Source organism: Temnothorax curvispinosus, unplaced genomic scaffold (genome assembly GCF_003070985.1).
Source record: "Temnothorax curvispinosus isolate PA1 unplaced genomic scaffold, ASM307098v1 QBEX01016424.1, whole genome shotgun sequence".
Taxonomy (NCBI): domain Eukaryota; kingdom Metazoa; phylum Arthropoda; class Insecta; order Hymenoptera; family Formicidae; genus Temnothorax; species Temnothorax curvispinosus.
In genome coordinates, this window is record NW_020226204.1 from 40,615 (window position 1) to 47,579 (window position 6,965).

Genomic DNA, 6,965 nt, shown 5'->3' on the forward strand with positions numbered 1-6,965 from the left:
AATTTTTTGACACTTTTTTACAATAAAAATATGAAGACAAAAAATTCAGTAATTTTTACCAAAATAAATAAACTAAAAATAAAACCGTACATGTGATTTTATTTAAAAAAAATATTAATGACGTTGATATTTTAAATATACTTTGATATTTTATAAAAAAACACATGGTAGAAAAAATTGTTGGTATGCATTAAATTTCCTGCTTAAAACTGTGAAACTTTTATGTAAAACGTTTTTTCTTTTTAATAATTTGTTGTCGCTATATTTGTGATTTCAACATATTTTCTTCACCCTGTATATTTGAAATGGAGACAAATCTTGATTACGCTAATCAGAAATCGTGAAAACTGAGCGTATGTTTAATCCTCTTCTAATCTCTCACGATGCATTATTACAGAGATAATAAAATATGAGTCCTTGATACGTTTTTTTAATCTTATTAAATTTCGCAAAGTCGATCTCCTCTATTATTAATTCGTTCCTGATAAGATTAATATAAAATGAGATAGAATAGAAAGCGAAGTGAAGCGAAATGCATGAAATAGAATAAATGGCAAGTGTTTAAGAGCATGCAATGCCGCAATAATACGGCGAGGGGAGACGAAGGAGAAGTCGAGACATCGAGTAATTATACTTGTTAATCAGGAAGAACGGCAGATAAAGTAAACAAAGCTGAATTAAATTAAATCGATAGTGAAGGTTAGTAAAGGAGTGAAAGAATATAATTTTGTTGCGAAATGGGAAACTCACCGAGATGGGACAACGAATATGGATCTGAAACAGCAAAAAAGAAAGAGACACGATTAAACCTTATGCAGATTTTAATGGCTATACGTGACCGGCAGATGCTCAGTTCAAACGCACACTTTTATCAATATAAGCGATTATGATAACAAAAACAAACAAAAAGTGAGACGCGATTCGCACCGAACGGAAACAAGAAACGGCGGATCTGCGATTTTCTCTCAAAATGTATTCATAAATATCGAAGACCAAATCGATTCAGCATGGTAACGATGTAACCGCCGGATTTCCCGCAATCGACGTCACAGAGTTTCAAGGTGCATCTCTTGAAACAGGAAATCGGTTTTTCACCAGTAAAATTAGCGGGAAATAACGTAGTCCTGCAATTAAAATTATAAGCGGAAAAAATCTTTATGGATTATTATAGGACACCGTATATATATATATATATATATATATATTTCTTGCCTACATGTGCTACGTGAGTTAATCAGAGCGATAACCATTTGTTTGATAATAGATATCACGGAATATAACTCTTTTGGCAACTATATTCGCTCGATTGTGATCGACCGGACACGAGTCATCGAGCCTCGAATCTGTACGATTCCGTCGAAGAGATTGTGTCCCTTCCTCCTCTTTTTCCTTCTTTTTGTCGAAGATTATTATAGAACGTGTGGCCCGCGTTCAAGGCCCGCTAACTGAATCGACGCACATTAGACGAAGTAGCAGGAAAAATATATTTATAGATTATAAGCCGCTTTGTCTTTCTCGAGGAGGAAGATAATAAGAATATCGAGTGATCGATAGACTTTCTCTAGTCGCACCCCTTCGTGACGTCACATTATAAAGGTTTCATATCCGGCCGACCGATAATAATCATTCGAGCTCATTAAAAGAAAAAGGAAATTATACAACTGAAAATGTACGATTCTTTTTAAATAATTTAATTGTAATCACAATAAGGTTATTTAAGGTTCAATAAATTAAGACTGAAGGGATATTGGACTAGTGAACCAAGGTAATTGTTATTGCTAAATATATATTGTCATCTAAATAAATATCACTAATAAGTGATGACACTAATAACAACACTAACTTTACTAACTTAATTTCTTTACTTCCTTCGGTTTTAATTATTAAACATATTAACGCGTATATTTAAACTAATTCCATGACGTAAGAAAAAACGCAACTAAAAGAATCAAGAAGGACACTTTCATTTCGGCGAAATCAATCAGCAAATTGATAATTAATCTCGAGTGTTGTTGCCAAAATAATCATTCCTCGATCTGAGAGCCACTGTAATCCAGTAATTAATTAGTTATACTAATCAATATTCGCCTATCTTGGAACACTTCATAAAATAGTCAAGTTATGCGATTCATCTTTGTGTGGCGTTTGGATAACGCACAATCTAATGGTTCCATCGGATCTGGGTTACGCTTCTTGATTAATCTTTCAGGGCAGAAAGTTGTCTCGTTATACTCCATATAACGATATAACACCTTTGTGTAGCACGTAATTTAATCATCCGTCGCATCTGAATCGCGCTCCCGGGGTTTCCTCGAGCGTGCTAATTTATATTAATGTAATGCAATTGGTTACGAATTTTTCGGCTGACGTATCTCACGTGGTACTCACCAGCTGGTGGTTACCCCCTTCTAACGAAGGAAATTGTTTTCGCACACACGGCGACAGGTGCGCCTCGTCAATAATTTATGCCTCGACCTTGCATCGTCGAAATGTGGAATAAATGCCTAACTAGAGATAAAATGGACGTAAAATATTATCGCGTTATTCGCGTTGCATAATCGCAATTAGACATTTCCAGGCCTTCTTTTTTATTAGGACTTAGCGTTTCTAATGTCAGGGTCGCCACCAATGATATTGTTTGCAGAATGTCCCAGATGTATCGAACCGTCTTTTATCTATTTTTGCATATCTTATCGTTAGAAACCAATTCACTGAGTTGTAATAAGATCGTCAAGAAAGATTATATAATTTTCATTTAGTTTTATATTTGAGAAGTAAAAAGATATAAAATGTTTTTCAGAGAGAAGAAAAGACAAATTTTTTTACTTTTAATTTAAATTTAATTACCTATTCAATTAATTAATTGAATAATACTTTGCAACTCTTTAGATATATCGTTAGTAAAAAAAAGTAATTAAAGTTTTAAATCAATCAGTTTAATATTTGTTTAAATACAAATTAAAACATAAATAAAACTAATATAAATAAAAGACATAAAAATGTATAATGTCAATTAAACAAAAAAAATGCTAGATCAAAAAATAAAAAGAAAAAATTTTTTACACAAATGACGAGTATATTTTTGCATAAATTTATATGACAGACATTTTATCTTTATACTCTGATACAAAATATCAGATATCTCTATTCATTTTGACAATCTTGCCTTACTATCTTTAAATGCAAAATAACTAGAAGATCTACTTAATTATAAAAAGAGACTTACGATTACAAAAAAATGCAAACAAGTCACCTATATTAATAAAATAAAAAAGTCATTTTTATCTTTGACATCAACTTATTTTTTCGACCTTAATGTTGATTTTTCGACCTAGATGTTAACCAAACATTTTTTACTCCTCTTAATGATTAATGCATAATCTAGGTCAAAAGACTCGGATCCTCTTTTTAACACCATGTATGTAAAAAATAAATAAAATGGTTCTCGTTTAAATGAATATTATACAATTCAATGTCTTTCATTTGCATTAGTTTTATTTATGCTTTAATCTGGGTTCAATAAATATCTGACAATGAGTTAAGTAAAACACTTTAAACAAATAAGAATCCATTAGTAAGATTGATTCAAAATTTTTAAAGAAAACAAGGGAGAAAGCAACGAAATTAACCGTCTTCTAATTTTGAATCAAAGATTTCTCGCCTCAAGCTACTCGACATAACAATTTTCTTCAGAGGAGCCAATTGAATAGGTTTACGCGAGATTAAGGGAGGGAGATGAGGAAGGAGGGGGAGGTTCATGCGTCACGACGACACGCGTGCGTCGCTCTAGAAGCCACGGGTTGCCACCCTAAATGTTGTGACTATTTTCGAGCCGTGGCCTGGCAGAGCGCGGAGTTTATATCCGAGTGCATGAGGGCGAAAGCGGCATTATTTTCGGCTGCGCGCGATTCAGTTTAATCCCCGAAGTTTCTCCGGAGAAAATCTCGAAGACGAGAGAATTAGAAGCACTTCGTATAAATCCGGAAGCTGTTGATTCAAGAACCGAAACTGCGAAGAACCTCTTGCGTATACCGTCCGACGAGCGAGAGATCACTTTCCCTTCCTTTTGATTCTAAGGAAAGCCGCCACGAGCTAGAAAGTATTTACATTTCGCACAAATTATTTTATGTAAATTACAACATGCGGGATACTCCTGAGATTCTCTAAAAATTCGACGCGCGTGGGAGATAAAATGCTTAGCTTTTAAAAATATAGCTTATATATTAGATACAATTAATATGAGATATATTTCGTTAACCCATTCTTATTTTTTTTTAAACATAGGCCGACGCGAGAGGAACTCATATATACACGTGCACATTAATAAGTTCGTAACTGGTTTAAAATATTATTACATTACCGCGCATTCTTCCGCGGTATTGTTAGTAATGTTAGTAAATAACATTGTTATTGCCGGCTACTTGTTGCCGATTAAAAGCGGGATTTACTCGAAATCGTAACATCCCGGAAAACCAGGAAATGGAGAGTAAACTAGCGTCACGGGTTCGCACACACAGCTAGGCGTAAACAAGTTTACTACGTTACAGCGCGTTTTTTTTTCTTTTCGATCAACGTCAATTGCTGTAAACAAACCAATGCCAATCGCAGTGCGCGATCAGAAAAAATAAAATCACTTCCGATTAATTGGCAATCAGTTTAAGAGTTCCATAAAAAAGTCACGAAATTTATTGATACTATTTTAATATTTAATTATAAGAAATATACACATTACAAAACAAAATGTAGATTAAAAATGCAAATTGTAAAATATCGGTAATACATTGTGAATGAGTTATTGTTTTACTGAATACACAATGACGTTATTGTTAATAACCAACATGTTTTGCAACCAATAAAATAAAACGAAAGAATATAAGAATGAATTGAACTATTCTCTTCGTCGCTTAAAATAACGCAATAAAATACACATTGTCTCTTAGTTATTAAGAAACATGGCCCCACTCGTAATTGTTTGTAATCAAAAGATGACTTCACATAAAAACAACACAATAAGAGTGATATTATCGGCGAGATAAAACCTCAGATAACATTAATAAGTTTAAGAGGATCGAATTTGTAGGCGGATAAGCGTAAACATTCCCAAGAAACGCGATGGCTTCATGACGTAATTAATTCCTGTTTATTATCTTAATCGCGCGCCTATCGCATCTACCGCAGTGTTACGTTAGATATAAATAAAATACGATAAGCTTTTCATATAATTAATCCTGCTTGTGTCTGATCCTATAAATAATACACTCGATCAATAAATAAGTGTTTGTCAGATAATAATTGCAATTGTTGTCCTCATTTCCGTTAAAGTTATATATCTTTTCGATTTAATGACTCTACATCTTCAACCAAAAATATCTTTAGCACGATTATCGGTAAAACGAGGCGAATTAAATTAAGTTAAACTATATTCAATACAGCAGTATATTTAAAATTATTATAACTTCAATATTCACATTACCTACACCTAATATCTTTTATCATAACAATTTAATATTTTTCAATTAACTTTATTTTAAAAGTAGTTAGATTATATATGTATATATATGTATATTGTTATAATATCTGTGTTAATTTCTAAAAAACAGGTAAGATTAGTGATTCGAGGAAATATAAAAATTTTAATCAAGTAATTCCTTTAGAATATTTATCATTATAAATTGGCGTGTGCGAGAAAGTAATAAAAACAACCAATTAACATCAATATTACATTACATTTGTGTTAATTACCATTTTAAAGATTATCCTTAATGTATTTAAAGATTATCCTTATAAATGTCCATTATGATATCTCCATTAGTAACGAATGTATATACCCTTTTTTATTTTTGATGAGAAAAGCACACAAATATTGATTTCTCTTTCCACCTTTTCATCATTAAAATTAAAATTCTCTTAACTTTATTTTTACTAACTTTTTGTCCCATGTCATGAAACAGCTGTCCTTCTGGAGAAGTAAAAAAAATCAGAGACAGCCGATTCTTCCTACTTCCTTGTTGAATTCATAGATCCTTAGAACTGTCGACAAAGACGAGGCGAAATCACGTTTTCCACTGACGTAACGGCGTGATCGTTCGAACGAGCGTTTCATTCTCCATAATTAAACGGTAGGCAAGGTAGAAGTTATCGATGGCGGCGCATTAAAGGTTTCGCGAACAATTCCTGCAACGCTTTTGCAACTCGTCATCGGCGCGTGCGGTTGAGAAACCGCGAACTCGTCAATTTTGTAAACCATACGGTACGACGTATAAATATGTAAATTGTTTCGAGCGATAAATGTTCATACACGTGTCGTGGTATATAAAACACTTTAATCTCAAGGATCTCGAATTTGCAGATAAATAAGTACCACACAATTTCATGCAAAATAAATTTTAGATGATAAGAATTTCTTATAAGTTTCTTTTATTTTCCACGTTGAATATTTTGGTAAATCTCAACTAAAATATTTCAAAAGTAAAAATAAGTTAAAGTTACGCAAAAAATATTAATTTATTAATAATCGAGATTAAGCGACCCAACTGGCCAATTTCCATATTTATTCGTCTCACAACGTTTCGACCCCGATTGGGTCCTTCTCAAGTGCAGAGATTATACATAATTACGCAACAATATCATGCGTCGCAAGACGTTGCGCCCAAACCACATCATGCAAACGCCACGATATTAAGTGCGTCAAAAAGAACAAAATAACAAATTTCCAGTCTCGAATAGTCCTGAGAAGAGCCAAGTCGCAATTACGTTCGTTCCCGCAAATACCATTGTACCAGTTATCAAATATATACATATACCAAGAGTCATCTCTCAATTATATCGACCATCCTTACAGTTCGACCATTTTGTTCTTTTGACGCACTTAATATCGTGGCGTTTGCATGATGTGGTTTGGGCGCAACGTCTTGCGACGCATGATATTGTTGCGTAATTATGTATAATCTCACTTGAGAAGGACC

At 33.1% G+C, this 6,965-nt stretch overlaps 1 protein-coding gene across 3 annotated transcripts in view; it reads right to left on the bottom strand.

The window, feature by feature from the left end:
• Nucleotides 1-6,131, bottom strand: part of LOC112466598 — a 33,674-nt gene extending 27,543 nt beyond the window's left edge. The window contains exons 1-2 of one of the 3 annotated variants that reach the window (XM_025034765.1): nucleotides 5,928-6,131; nucleotides 751-774 (exon numbers count right to left, since the gene is read on the bottom strand). The gene's annotated coding sequence lies outside the window, so the exon portion shown is untranslated. The remainder of the gene's footprint in view (nucleotides 1-750; nucleotides 775-5,927) is intronic. The other 2 variants (XM_025034768.1, XM_025034766.1) reach the window with 2 other exon arrangements.
• Between the last annotated feature and the right edge of the window lie 834 nt (nucleotides 6,132-6,965).